At 40.4% G+C, this 15,355-nt stretch overlaps 1 protein-coding gene across 6 annotated transcripts in view; it reads right to left on the bottom strand.

Moving 5' to 3' along the window:
- LOC120798257 (neural cell adhesion molecule 2-like) overlaps positions 1 to 15,355 on the bottom strand; it is a 403,203-nt gene that overhangs the window by 203,465 nt on the left and 184,383 nt on the right. The window contains exon 5 of one of the 6 annotated variants that reach the window (XR_005708651.1): positions 9,079 to 9,176. The exons of 4 other annotated variants lie outside the window; for them this stretch is intronic. The gene's annotated coding sequence lies outside the window, so the exon portion shown is untranslated. Of the gene's footprint in view, positions 1 to 9,078; positions 9,177 to 15,355 lie in introns of those variants that run through there. One more of the 6 variants, XR_005708657.1, reaches the window with a different exon arrangement.

Genomic DNA, 15,355 nt, shown 5'->3' with positions numbered 1-15,355 from the left:
ACTCCTTGATTTTCAGTGCTAACCTTGATTCGGGGAAGTGATGAAGGTTGCCCTGGCCTCCCCTGAGGGTCACTGATATATCTCACACCAACAGAATGCGAGAGCCTGTGGAGTGCTTTGATTTATTACCAGCCTAATTAGGTCACCTGAGGCCAAGATTCATTTGACAGGAAGCAGAATCAAAACTGCATCTTTCAACCAGCTTCCATCCCTGGCAGCCCCCTCCCCTCCTGTATCCTCCACCAGCCATGTTAATAATACAGATTAGCTCTTAGTGCCCTGGCCTCTTCTGGCAATATTCATAATATATGGAGATCTTCTCCATACATATGGAAACCTATGCTAATTGGAGTCTAAAGCTGCACAATTACAGCAGTAGAGCTGGTGGCGGAGACTGTGCTACAAATCACCGTAGCGCAGCAACAGTAATGACCCTCACCGTAGGGGAGTCACTGTTATGTAGCTGGGTAAAGACAGTGTATAAGGTGGAGCATATGGAAGGAACAAAGCCCTGATTACAACCTCAATGAAAAGAATCCCACTTGTCGCATGCAGAGCAGCGTCAGTTTAAAAACAGATAGCGGCTACAAAACCCACGTGTTGTTCCATCTTATTTATGCTGCTTATCCGAGGGTCTGGATGATTTAATTTGTTATTCAAGTGCTGCGAGGAGTGTGTGTGCATGGAAAACAGAAAAGCCAGAGACAGAGAGAGATACTCTATATGAATGCAATGCACAAAACTGCGCCAAACAATGCTTGGATGCAAATGACGTGTCTTTTTTCTGTGTGTGCATATACAGTATGTGGATGTATTTTCTCTAGTTTTAAGTGTATGAGCTTTATATCTCTGTATATGTGTGACGCAATAAGCGAATTCAGCAGGGGTAACATACAGCAGGTCTTTCCTGCTCAGCGATGAAGCTCAAGCTGATACTATGACTGCCGCCACCGAGAGTCATCAATAACCCTGCCAGAGGGTGCCACGAGTGTAACTGCGTTTCCACCGCATGGACACCTGCCCTTCATTCCCCCAGCAACTAACGGGAAGAGGTGCGTTTGTGTGCGAGATCCGGGTATACGATTTGAGCATTTGTAGCACAAATTGAGTCCTTGATTTTGCCGCAAGCCACATTGAGAGCAACTGCTGTGCCGTATACCTGTGATACAGAAGATCATTATCTATCAAACAAGGATTTAAAGCACTGAAATTTGCACTGGGCAGCTTTCCATGTTGGCAGCTTGTAGTGAGAGTTAACAAAGGGTTGGCTATCTCCACTCGAATACCCTCAAGATGTATAATACGATGTCAATGATTTGCACAGTTACGTCAACCACCCTGGTCAGTCTGTGATTACTTCAAAGGGGACTGAAGTGACTAAACAGGCAAGACACCCAACAGACTCTTGAGCCTGAAAGGTGCGCGACACCAAATACTGGAAATAGTAATACATTAAGATGTCCACACCCGGTATATACTGAGGGAGAGTAAGACTCGAACCTCCCGGCACTATTTTACACCCCATTTATACCTGATGTGTTTCAGCCAGATTTTCCAGTTACCTGTCCAACAGAACACAAATGCTTCTATTTTTAATCATTGCAGCTACCTAATTGGCCAGGTAACAGCACAAGCTTCACTGGAGTTTTCTGTCCAGAGCAACTATTTCACTTTTGTGTCCAAGCACACAATCACCCATTGTGATGTGAGCTCAATAAAATGCTTCTGAAAACACACAGCATCACTGTGGCTGAAAAGGACTCATTGAAGACACTGAAAAAGGACTTGCAGCTGTTGATGTTCTGCCCTCAAGGTGCTGCTTTTGCTGCGTTTATGTAGACAAGGTGTAAATTTTACTTTCTTCAAATTGTCTCCTTCTGGGACAAAACTTCTCAACTACTTGCATCACTAAGATCAGCAGCATTTCTCTCGAGCCAGCTGATTTAAAAAATAATTAGGTTATCTGACACAAAAGTCTTTCAACCATAATTAGCCTCCTCAGTTAATACTCAAACATTAGAGAGAGGACAGATAACACAGGCCAATGCTGTACAGTACTCATTAGAACAAATGAATGAACAGGGACTTCCATAATAGCGTCATTATAGGTAATGAAAGTCTAGAAATATGCACGATTTTCAGATCTATATAGAAATATAACAAACATGTTTCAGAAATGCAAATGTCTCGACAACATGGCATAAATATGGCGACAAAGCCTGTCTCCCCCAAGTGTCGAGTTCCCCTGAGGTTCCAACCAACAGCGTGTGCGGCTGGAACAAAGCCGGAGAAAAGAGGCAAATCACTTCTTTCAAAGTCCCCTTCAGGGACTGGTGACTTGGATGATACAGTTAAAAAAAAGAAAGAGGCCACTGAGAAGCTACCAGAGCCATCTGCCAGAACAGACTTCCCACTGCAGCTCCCACTAGTCACCTCATTTCTCTTCTTCCTGTTTCACCAATCCTCTTCCCCGTTCTACCATACCTTTAATCACCACCCTCATACTCCCTCTTCCTCTGCTCTCGCGCAGGCCCAGGGTGGGAGAACATTGCTCACTTCTCCCGCGGGAGAAATGAGACACGCGGACACCCTCTGCAGGCGGTGCAGAAGCCACAGGAGAGTGTGACGGAAGCTTCAGACGCCAGTTTATCAACTTCCATTTCTTTTCCAATAAATCCCAGAGAAAGCAAGAGACACTGAACATAATCACTGTGTAAAAAAAAAAAAAAGTTGGATCTTTTATACTGGCAAAGCAAGCTGGGAGGAAATAAAGTGCCTCTGACTGCACTTCTTTGACCATATGATTCTGCTTCGCCATTAGTTAGCCTCGGAGAAGGCAACAACAGAGGGAACAACTTACTGGCTAGACTCCCTATGCATTTTTCACAACTCTTTTTAATGGCCATTTACAGGGTTGTGCAATTTGGCACAAAAACACAGTATGGATCCTGCCTTTGTTCTAGAAGCCTGTGGCCATATTTCAGCTATAATTCAGGATGCCAAAAAACACTTCAGACTAAAGTTTTGTGCACGTTAGCCTCATTGCTTTGACTAGCAATTGTGTTAAATTTGTAAGGGTGTCTTTTAAGATTTGCTGTCTACACATATACAAACAGGTTTGACGTTCTCAATCTCTGAACCGAACTGGAGGACCAATAATTACACACTCCAGTCGACTCAAATACTTTTATTTCTCTTCTAAAATTAGTGATGCTGAGAATGAAACATGGAGGACTGAGTAATCTTTAAATAATGTATCAAGCATAAATAGCCTTTTCAGTGATTTGAGACTAAGGAGATTTTGCTGGTGTATCTGAAAGAGGAAATATTAGGGACAGCTATTTATAGGCAAAGTCTGCCTACTGCTGACGACTGCAGAAGAAATTAGGATACAAACATAATTACCATCTCTCTGTTTTTATTTCACCCAAGTGTTAGCTTGAACAGTGAACACATACATCAGATAGCCACTCAAGCTACAGTGAAAGGCTGCAGGCATTCATGTTAAAGTATTTCAAGTAATCTGTGGTGTTTACTGCTAATGAGAGTTCTGTTCCCTGACTTCATCCTTTAAGGATTTTCTGCCTGAAAGTGTCTTTTTAAAGGTACCCTGTGGAGTGTTTGACTGCTAGCAGCTCTATAGAGCAATGTTTTTATGAGTGGGTCCCCGTTTTGTTTGTATTGTGCATGTGCATGCTAGCTGACAAACACAGATGTAAACAATGCAGGATTTAAAATATTTACAAATTTGCTTCGCAAATATCTTATGAGGAAAGAAATACTCTCAGCAAGTAAAATATAAATATACCTCTAGTTTGTTTACAAGAAAACTCCAGAGGGCACCTTTGAGTTAAAGTACATAGGTATTTTTAGCAAAATGTACCACTACACCACTGATCTTCAACCCTAATGCTCCTAAAGAGTGGTTCTTATTATATCAGCTACATTACTTTCTTCAAAGTAAAGAACGATAAAAGATCAGTATTCTAGACTTCAAGATTCTTACATTAGGGACTATAGTTTAACTGGATTTACTTTTGGATTCGGCCACACTGTAATTGATTTACACTGGAAAAACATGGACAAAACGACCAAGTTTGTGAAATGAATCTTTATCCTGCCTATCAAAAATCCCAACACCTGAATTTCAATGTATGAAGACAGATTATGGTACGATTAAATCAATATTAATATCCTTACTTCAAACTCCAAACATTACCATTAGTAATGTTTGACGTTCTTCGTCTGACTTTTGGCCCTTTGTTGAAATGGATTTTCCATTCTCTTGCTCCAACGTCCCATTTTTCACATTAACGACGTGACACCCCCATAGTTTAATCTAATAAGAATGAATCAGTTGATTGATACGGTGCTGTCAGGAAGAGGACTTCTAATGTGACAGAGACGATAGCTAATTCAATATAGCAGCCTCGCAGTGCTCAATGGCAAGAGGTTGGACGAGGTACGAAGCTGTTGAGTGTCTTTGTTTGAGAGCTTGTGTGTGTTAGAAAGGGGCGGGGGGGGTAACTCTACGCTCAATGGGTGACTTTGGGAGACATCTGACTTTGCGTTGTCCTTCGTGGTGTCCGTAGCTGTCAGTGAAAACGACAGGCGCTTATCTCCTCCCGTCTGCTGGCTTATCTACTGCTCACCTACATATCGATGGGAAATCAATGGGAAGCCGTCAGTGCACCGTCAATATAACAAATGACCAATTCAAACTATCACTTACAGCGCTCCTGAAGGAAGCGCTCGCTCACAGCCACGGGACCCGAAGCTGAACAGTGACAAAAAAGTGCAGTTTCAGCCTCCTCAGGGGCAGGTGCGCATGCAGGTCAAATTGCATATGATCCAATGTGACAATGTGGGAAATGCTGCAGGGCATGTTGGGCTGACGTGGATGGACACAACCCTGAAGACAGCTTACAGAGAACAGCCAAAATTTGTGTTATGTCCCTCTGGAGACGCCCATAATGTAAAAAAAGAGGTAAATAAATGAGTTCCTCCTACAAAAAAAAAAAATTTTGCATACAGCATACAGCACCTGTCACATCACATCCATCTGCTTGGCTAGTTAATTCAAATTTATTTATTTTTATTTCTGCATGTAAATAAAATAACTCATGTACAATAACTCAATAACCTATACAATAACTTTATTTCTCTAATTTATTCTTTTAATTACTTCTGTGCTAGAGGAGAAAAGATTAATCATTTTAGATGAATCATTTATTTGGTGCTAAAAACCTGCTGAATGTGGAATCGTATGCATGGCTACATCTTAATTAAGTCCAAGAAAAGGTGGCTTCATTCAGTCATTTAGCTCGTCTTCTCAGACGTACTCTGTTCTAGCAACACTGGTGAGTGTAGCATGCCAACAAAGTGAGTCAGAGCTTGAACCTGCTGCTCAAAGCACTTTCAGAGAAATGTCACGGACCCTGAAGGGCTAGCCAATTTCGAGGAAGCTCTCCAGTGAAGTCTGCCCTTCAGTATATCCTTCCAACCCTCACATATCCCTCTGTCTTTACACCACCAATCTGTGTATTTAACCGGTTGATTTCTGTCTTTTAAAATTTTCAAAAGAGGAGCTATCAGAAGTTGTAGTGTCCCTCTCCCTTGTTTGCCGCAGAAACGTTTTTCGTATCATTCATCCTTTAAATGTGTCAGACTCACAAAGTCAGGCCCCATCGCAACTGACCTTCCATGCCTCTAAGAAGAGAAAAGCAGAGAGCTGGGCGTGAGGACAAAACTCCAGCTGAGAGCTCAATCAATACAATACCTGGGGATCAGAAAATAGTGAGTGGCTTCTTCCCCATAGCAGAGGTGATCTTGAAACGTTGACTGCCTCCCTCAGAAGCTTTTATTTTGCAAGCAGGGCATCGAGAAACCTTTGACATAACTTCGGCAGGTGCAAAGATGGGTAGTAAGGAGCTACATTTACTCTATCACATGTATTTAAGTAGCTTTTTGAGTAAATTTTACTTTTTAAGAAAATTCAATACTTTTACCTTTCAAACTTAAAAGAGGCTGACAATCTGCCGATCACAATTCTGTTAAGATAATGGGCATTATGACGCTACAGCTGGGGACTCAGATGAAACTAATACCTGAACTTAGTCTTTTTTGTTTCCACTGTCCGAGTATGGCTTTGGCATGGCAGCTGGCAGCTGGTTAGCTTAGCTTAGCACAAAGACTGGAAACAGGGGAACACCTAGCTTGGTTCGCTAACAAAAACAACAGTAACGACATGTGCCTAGCATCAACTTCTAAGGCTCACCAATTAACAAGTTATATGTTGTTTGTTTAAACTGTGCAAAAGTCTCCGCTGGTTGCCTCACGACCACTCAGGCCAAAGCTAATGGTTATACAGTCTCTGCCTGAACTCAGGTAATTATTTTGATGACTACTATTTCCTCTACTTTAGTTCCTGTTTTTATGAGGTAACAGTACTTTTACTTGAGTGAACGTTTTAGCCATTGTACCCACCTCTGGGAAGTTGACGTAACTCTGCACCATCTTTGCTGCACCTAAAAACGCACATATGATTAACTGGTGGAACTTATTACCGACTATCCCAAAGGGGTTTTTGCATCATTTTTAAGGTACAACGTGTTCACTTGTTTACTGTCAACTGACCTTTAAGGAATTCACCTGGGGCTCGGTAAGAGTGTCAGCTGAATGCAAGACTTACAATGGTCGTGTTGTTCAAGAGTAGCCCAACAGGACACACGGTGCTTGTTAAACTCACATTGGCCAACTCAGAGGTCAAATTTATGATTGTTCATTAATTATCAGAGGGTTTCTTAACCCTGCGGGCCATTCTGCTGCCACATGATTTAGAAATGATACTAGGAATACTGAACTGACCTATAAATATTTTGAACAACAACAAGTGACTACAAAATCACAAGGACAAGGGGGTGCAGAAGTCATTCGTCCCCCAGACATCTCCATTGTGGCAGTGCAACATTTAATCTCAGGAAGACAAGCAACTGCCAAGCTAACTCTCATTCAACCCTCCACACTTTAATATCTGTGTCATATGAGCAGTGAGAACCTTTTATGAGTGAACATTTGAGTTTTATGCATCTGCTAACACATGATAAAGACATGACAAAATCCTCCGTGACGTGACATAAGCTCTGAAGAAAACAAGGATAAAAAAAAAGCGCTGACAGAAGTGCGAGGGTGGAGAGCGATGTAGTTACGGCGCTTCCTCAAATGACCCCCCATACTTAAAAAAGGCTTTCAATATATCCGGAGCCAGTTTAAGCTTGGTTGAAAGCGTATGGCAGTAAAAAAAGCACTTAGTGCAGTAATGTGCGATCTTTTGAGGATAAAAGGTAACCTCTCTAGCTCCTGAGGAAGGAAATTACAGTGTGGACAATAAATTCTGGGCTGGTACGATCCTCTATTAGACTGGCTGTATTTGAGGGAGGAATGGCACATTAGAAATGTAAGTGTCGAGCATAAATTTACAAATGCTATTTCAAAACAAAAAAAACTCAGTCCTCACTAGAAGTGTTGAAGAGATTATGTTTTGAGTAAGAATTTATTTCTCAGCCGGTATGACTGATTGAGGTAATGTTATTTATGTGGTTTTTTTTAAGATGTTCTTTTGATATTTTGAAGTGGATGCATCCACGCTCAAGGAGTCCACCGAAATCCATGTAATTATCCTCTTTTCTGTTGTTTGTAAATGATCTAACAGCTTTTCCTTTTCTTCTCTAGTCGTTTCTTTGCGCGTCCATAATGCACTGATGTCAGGAGCCCAACAAATTCCCCCAGAACAGCTTGCAGACCATCCAACCATACTGCCAAATGAGCGCTGGTGGTGGGCTAAGTGATTACTGTTGCTATTAACTGGGGGTGTGCCGCATGAGTGCAGCAAAAGGAATCTGATCATTCTCGGGTCCACACATTTAGTTGAAAACAAATCACTGATGGAGAGTTAAGGAAAACTAATTAGATCACTGGATGAAAATGGACAAAATACACTATTAAATGAGAATGGGAGAGAGAAGTTGCAGTAGAAAAGGCAATCACATTTCTTTTAACTATGACCCTGCAGATTCAATCTGTTTTTATTGAGGAAATTCTGGTGAGTTATTTCTTTTGCCACAAGGCATATCAAAACCTGACCATGTACTGACATACCAGTTTTGGATATATTTCTCGGTACTGAAGTCTTTTCTCGTCGATGTTGTTCTTTTCTTTAAAAATGATTTTCCTTATTTTTAGTCTTGTTGCAATGTTTAGGAGCCAACTTGAAAGTCTCCTAGTTCAGCTTTAACTTTAAATTGAGTGTAAATGCCAAGCTGTTGACTGAAATTTAAATAAAGTGCATGATGGCAGAGGAGGCCGTATGCTTTGATAAGTGGAAAGACTCATTACTTTGAATATATGGTACATTAAGAATGTAATAAGAATATCAGAAAAAAATGTAAACTGTGTGCACACCATTGGAATTTAAGAAATTTCCTTCGCTAAATAAGATCTAAATTGGTTGCGTGGAAAAATTTGTAGCATTGTCCAATCAAGAGCAATGAATTATGTAAACAAGATGCCACTGTAGCATAACAAACTAGCATTACCCCCATAAATTACATTTTTAGAGGCGCAAAAGATCTTGTGTAACTAAGTTGTTTTATTTATGTCTGCATACATGGAGAAATGTGTGTCTAAGAGTTAGTGGTATTCATACAGTTTGGAATTACGGGGAAATATCTGATTATGCTTAACTAACTGTTGTTATTTACTTATTTAGCCCAATGTTACTGGCATAATGTTTGGAAATGTACATCATTATTAAACAGCATTTATCAAGTTTCAAGTCCGATATAGCAACCGTATTCTACACTGAGATACCAAGATATCATCCCCAACTAAAAGTAGCCTTTTGCCATTCAGCATGCGAATGGATCAAGACTTGTTCCCGAAACTGCAGACCGACAAACAGTAGCTGAAGCAGTGCCACTTCATATCGTTCAGAGGTAATATTGTCCAGTGATACAGTCAGATTGCCTGAAAAGAAACAATAAACACTGTAGCCAGTGCATTCACCAATCCTCAGTTTAATTTGTTCAAATTTATGGTACAAGAAAAAGGAGCAATAGTGGTAATAAAAGTGATCCATGATGTAAAGCTGTTGCCTCAGATGCCATCACAAGCTGGTCCTTGATAGAAAATGCATGAGCTTATTTCTGTCACAAAATCCGAAAAAAAATTTCACTTCAACCCTTGAAATTCTTAAAGCAGACACTGAGCAGCCTGCTGATTTTTTTTCATTGGTGATAAAAATTCATTACATGTTAGATTGCTGTCACAACACATGCATACACCAGAAATGTCATGCGCTTCAATCAAACGCCCTCCCAGTCCCAGCCTCTGCAGCCCCACAGCTGTTGGTGATGAACGGCTTTGTGCATGCATTCGCAATGTCCCTGCACCTTCATAACAGGATACACACATCTGTCATACTTGAATGTGAAAAACAACCTCTATTCTCTACAGCGGAACCCATATGTGACGTACAGTCGGCTGCACGGGTATCAATTACCGTTCATTAGAGAACGACAGATTCTCCAATGCAGATGGTGTGGATGCCGTAGAGCACTGATAGCGCTGTGGGTTATTGCTAAGACGAAGACAAAGAATGGCTAGAGGGCCCTGTGTGTGTGTGTGTGTGTGTGTGTGCGTGTGTGTGTATGTGTGTTTGTACGTGTAGATGACAAGCAGTATGGCCAACTTACCTATGAAGAGAATCCACAACGGGAAGAGAGCATGAAACAGACAGAAAAAAGAAAGAAATCATCAGTTCAGTGATCGGATTTTTCAACACAATATCAATCAATACCTTCTACAAAGTGTTATTAGGAAACTGTGTGATATACTTTGAAAATATCAGGCTATCTTTGATCTAAAACTGTTATTGGAAGTCCCACAGCTTCAGTGGAATCAGCTTTGTGTACAAGCCCACCCCCCCACACCTGTCCTCTCTTCCCCCTCTTGGGTGTTGAGGTGCTCCGTACTGATTTTTACTCCACTAGTCAAGAACAAATTAGCATCTTTGCTAGCGCTCCCACAATCAGGCCGCTCAACTGGGAATCATCACCGTGAAAAAAAAAAAAAAAAAAAAAAGCACTCGGAAAGTTTACTTTTCCCCGAGTCGTGATCGATGGAGGGGAGAGGAAGAGAGGTAGCAGAGGAAGAAGGCTCCAGGGGGAAACGGGCTCTGGCACAAGTGCTAATTAGCAAACTTGTAAAATAAAGCAAGGCAAGCGTCATAATGATTGCCGATATAATTCTGATGTCCTTGTTGTGTTGTTTGGCAGATGCTTAGCGGAATTAAAGATGATGTGCAGAGGTGATGAAATATTAAAAACTGTGGTGAGCAACACTGTTCCAGCTCTAAAACATAAAGGGGTTATATTCTCAACCATTTTTAAATGAGCACTTGCAGAAATAAAAGTCAAACGGACAACGCTCAATACAAATGTTGGGAAATTGTAGAAGTAATTTATCTCCAAGCTTTAGGGGCCTTTTAGAGAGGAAATGAAATTATGCAAAGTTAAGTCACTGTAACATGATTTTTTTTTTTTTTTACGTTATACATTTCCATCCAGTTATAATTAATTTTCATTGTCGATTAATCCACCAGTTAATTTGGAAGTTAAATGATTAATTGTTTGGTCTATAAAATGTCAGAAAATAGTAAGAAATCACAGCTAACTAAATCCAATGTGATGGCATCCAATTGTGTGTTGTGTTCAACCTACAGTGCAAAACCCAAATCCATTCAGTTCACAATCACAAAAGAAAGGAAAGGCAGCAATAATTGCTGTACATAAAAAATATCAAAATTAAAATAAAATTATCCAGAAAAACTTTGTGTCTTTAACAGTAGTGGAATGTAACTGCACATTTACTCAAATAATGTATTTAAGTACAATTTTGACATACTTGCACTTTATTTGAGTATTTCTATACTTTCACACTTCTACTTCACAACATTTCAGAGGGAAATATTGTACTTTTTACATTTGTTCGACACATATAGTTACTAGTTAGTTTTTACATTAAAAAAACACATGATATGCTTATATGATAATGATGCAGTACCATACTACTAATTTATACAGTAGTATAAAATATCTAGAATCTGAAATTGGCTCCGCATTGACAAACTACAGCATAAATATTTTCTTTCATGTATTCCTTAGTGATAAAAACTGAATAATATATTTGTATTATTATATCTATAATCATGTAACACTGTGAAATGAGAAATCCTGCATTATAGGTGCTTTTACTTGTAATGGAGTATTTTTAGACTACGGAATTTCTATTTTTACTTAAGTAAAGGATCTGAGTACTTCTTCCACCATTGATCTTTTTTGTTTACCTCCTATTAGGAGGCATACAGTAGATAAAAAGTCATACAAGTAAAAAACAGTCAATTGCACAATTTTGATCATTTTAAGTAATGATATAAAGCCAGGGCAGCAAAAATGAGGATTTGCTTATGGAGTCATATTCACATCTCCCACTGGAAATTCGGAACCTACGTCGATTTGTTGTTGCTCAAATTCGTGGCTTTTATGGATGTAGCAAAGAATGTGGCAGCTCCAAGAGTGTATGAGACAAGAGAAAGCAACACAACAACTAAATCAGAATACAAGAAAAATGATCAGGTTAAGAAAAATATAACCTTTCCTCTCACTTTATTTCACTTCTTCAGTAAAAGACACAAAGTTGCTTTCCTTTGCTCTTTTCCTGTCACTTGTGCGAAAATACAAGCTAAAGGTGTGGCAGCAATGTTCCAAGGAGTACCTTTCTCTGCCTAATGAAACCAGTATCATTTTTTTTGGTACCCTGGGTTTATGGAGGGAAAGTAAGCAGAGCATACATGATGCTCAGCTTTTGGTTCACATTCACACATGTACTCACATTGAAACCTGAGAGATGCAGTGCAAACATATTAAAGCAGGTGAAACAGGAGACAAGAGTTTCAAAGAAACAAGCACAAAAGACGGAAGAAGACAACACGAATGATATTTGTGTGTAACTATGAAAAAACGAGCATGTGAGAAAGAAAAGAAGAGAGAGTAATGGATATGTAAGGGAATGACTCATTGAGTCAAGGGTAGTCTCCAATGGATCGAATGGATCGAACCTGACATCTTCAGTTGCCACCTGTTTGTTCTTTTCTCTTGGCCGTGACACAGCCGTCTACTCCCTCCAGTCATACCTGCTACTTCAACTATGACGGCTATCATTCGTCTTTCACCTGTCAATCGTGCCTGGTGATTTGATGGGCCTGGGCCTGAGGTTACACAGACCAGTAACCACGTGTTGTGGCAGGTTAGAGGCTAAAATCTCCCTGCGGTGGTAGAATAGTCTTAAAGACAAGCTGCAGTGCTAAAATCCCTGCAGACTATTGCCCCCACCATGGCTACAGTTTTGTTGGGTTCTGATATTTACGGCACTACTCTGTCAATTTGCCACTTGGTGCAATTTTCCCATTTATTTTCCATCATGGCAATCATTTCTGACTAGTATCTTGTCAACGGGTTCACTAGAGCAATTTACAGTGCATGCTCTCAGCTCTCAAATACCATCTGGGAAAGCAAATGGACAATCAAAAGAAGTCAGCTCCAAAAACGGAACTTCACTCCATCAAGACATTGATTCTCAGTTTGTAGGGATCGCATCCAGGCAGGCTATAAATTGATTGTTTTCCCAATTTAATCCCAATGCTCAGCTTTTGCATTTTGACATATGCAGGGAACAATGTATGATACTTTGTACTTATGCAAATAGAATTCAGCCTGGGTTTAATTGCTACAAATGACCAAAAGTGTGAGGCAAACTATTCCAGAAGTCGGAATAGTAAATCGCCGTTGCGGAAGCGCCTTGCATGTCCACGTTCATGCCCTCACAACTTTCACTGTGTGTTTTCTGCCTCTTCACACAACAGCACACGTTGAAAGGCTCCCAAAAAGCTGGCAAAGACAAAGAAAGAAAGCTCTTAAAGAAGCAGCCTGGGTGGCATTAAAATTGTACAAGACAGGCATGACTTTAGACTATGTACATTCATGTGTTCAGCCATTATAACAACACAGATAAAGTTAGAGCAAGCTGAAAAAGACACGCTTTGATATTGATTGAGGGTCCATTACTGTACATACTGTTGATAAATGCTCTAGAAAACTACACACACAAAATTTTGACTTGATAATGCGTGAAGGGATGACCCAAGTCACTAGGCTTCTTCCTCTGGAGATCACGAGTTTCTGTACAAAATTTCAAGGCAATCCATCCAGTAGTTCTTGAGGTATTTCAGTCTTGACCGCAGTAGTGGTGGACTGACCACTGACCAACTGACCAATATTGCCATCCACAGAAGAAAACAAGACCGATTCAAAAGGAAAAGAAAGCCAAGGATAATCAGACCTCATGCACTAAGGGGTCGATCTGAACATTTCCATACAGAGAAGGAACCCGAGACTGGGAGCAGCAGCGTGATGCTCCTCCAATTAACTAGCAACAGTGACTGACAAAAGGAGTAATACATGATTTTTCACACACTCAGTCTCGCCTAAAAAAACCCCACAATTTTCTCCGGTGATGAACATAATGAACCACGTGATCAGAGCTGGCGCTGAATCCATTCAGATCCAAATAGGTGTTAGACTAATTGAGACATAGACCCAAGACACTAGGCAATACAACAGGACCCTAAATGTCCTTATTAGACTAAATATAACTTGGGCCCAGCCGAATTGGCGTCCTGGGTCGGGAATATTCAGTATAGTCAACTTGGAAGTAGACATTAGCCAGTGTAAGTTTTACCATTAACAAATAATGTTTCTGTTGCTATAAATGAACTGATTACAGACAAATAAAATAATTTACACTTAATTGTGCATTCAAAAGCATTCTTGTGTGTTGTTTAATTTGTTAGAAAAGGTTGAGAGTACCAATACCATTGCACTCAGTCCCACTATGAAATGCCGGCCTCAGATAACTGCAGGTTATAAGATGCCAGCCATCACTAATCACTTTAGAAACACCACGGGGTATCTCAATTCATTTGAGTTGTGAATGTGGAGGTCAGATGAAGAGCAATAACCAGAGGAGGTTCTGGTGTTCAAACCTCTATCCTCTGCTAATGGGCCACAGAACACATTATCCTTCACCCATCTGGCGTATTTGCTTACCTTCCTAAGTGCATTGAGGGGGTATTAAGAGAAAGCAACTGCTAACCAAACTTTTGAGGACACTGACGTCCTCCTAAGGGGTTATAATAGGTAACCTGAGACAGCAGCTCATGCCATCAGAAACCATTAATCGGAGTATTTAGGTGCTGTGAGCTGCTATTGATCGAGGCGGATAATTGGGTCCGTAATGGTAACATTGCGGCAGGTAAAGCTCCTCAAAGACCTCGCAGGCGATTCAAATATGATGAAGTGCAATGCTGATTGTGCCTTGTTGAGAAGCTGTCAACGTGTCATTTCACGTTTTCTCCCCCTCCATCTTCACTCCTCCCTCTGCCCTCCCCCGCCCGCCTCCCAGTCTCGGAGTCTGGCATGTGTTTGATGGGATGTCATTTCATTATGTCAAAATCTAATGAAACCTACTTAGCACTACTACAATATTATCAAAATAATGAACAAGGGTTATAATCAGTTGAGCAAGCAATGGATGTAAGACTGCATGATGATGCCAGAAATGCTCGTCTTGATTCCTCTGCTAAATATCATTATCTCAGCTATTAATCACAATCACTTATCTCATTCTTAACAACTATTTCATTATTTTATAGCTGCTAAACCATATACTTACTGCAGTTTGAAGCTGGGATCTGTTGTTGTTGACCCAGTTTAATGATTGATTATAGTACAACTAATTCCAGGAGGTGCTGTATTTGTAGACACTACAATCCCCAGGTTGTACAGCTAATGTGTGCTTTGCTGAGTTGTTTATTTGCGTTTCAAAGTGCAATCCAGTTCCATCCAGCAATGCACTTCCCTGGTCAATCAAATACATGTAAGAGCGCATTCCTGGTAAATTACTTTGTAATGTGTAACTTACTTCTGTCTTTACCTCGTGATAAGTCAAGGATAAAATGACTGTTGCCATAAAAACCCCAAAATCCTGTCTGATATCTCTTTAAACCCACTGATCTATTTATTAGCGAAACTGGCGCTGACAAGGGTCGGATTTCATCATCTCTGTATCTCAAGTAACACGCCCACCTCAGTGCAGCCTCATTTATAAATACACTGCCATTGTCTGAATGCATAAGGTTAAGAGCAGCGTACGGTGCGACTTTAATGTCCTTTAGAGGAAA

Source organism: Xiphias gladius, chromosome 13 (assembly GCF_016859285.1).
Source record: "Xiphias gladius isolate SHS-SW01 ecotype Sanya breed wild chromosome 13, ASM1685928v1, whole genome shotgun sequence".
NCBI classification, from domain to species: Eukaryota; Metazoa; Chordata; class Actinopteri; order Istiophoriformes; family Xiphiidae; genus Xiphias; species Xiphias gladius.
The sequence above is the reverse complement of the archived record's forward strand: the minus strand, read 5'-3'. Positions and strand labels throughout refer to the sequence as shown.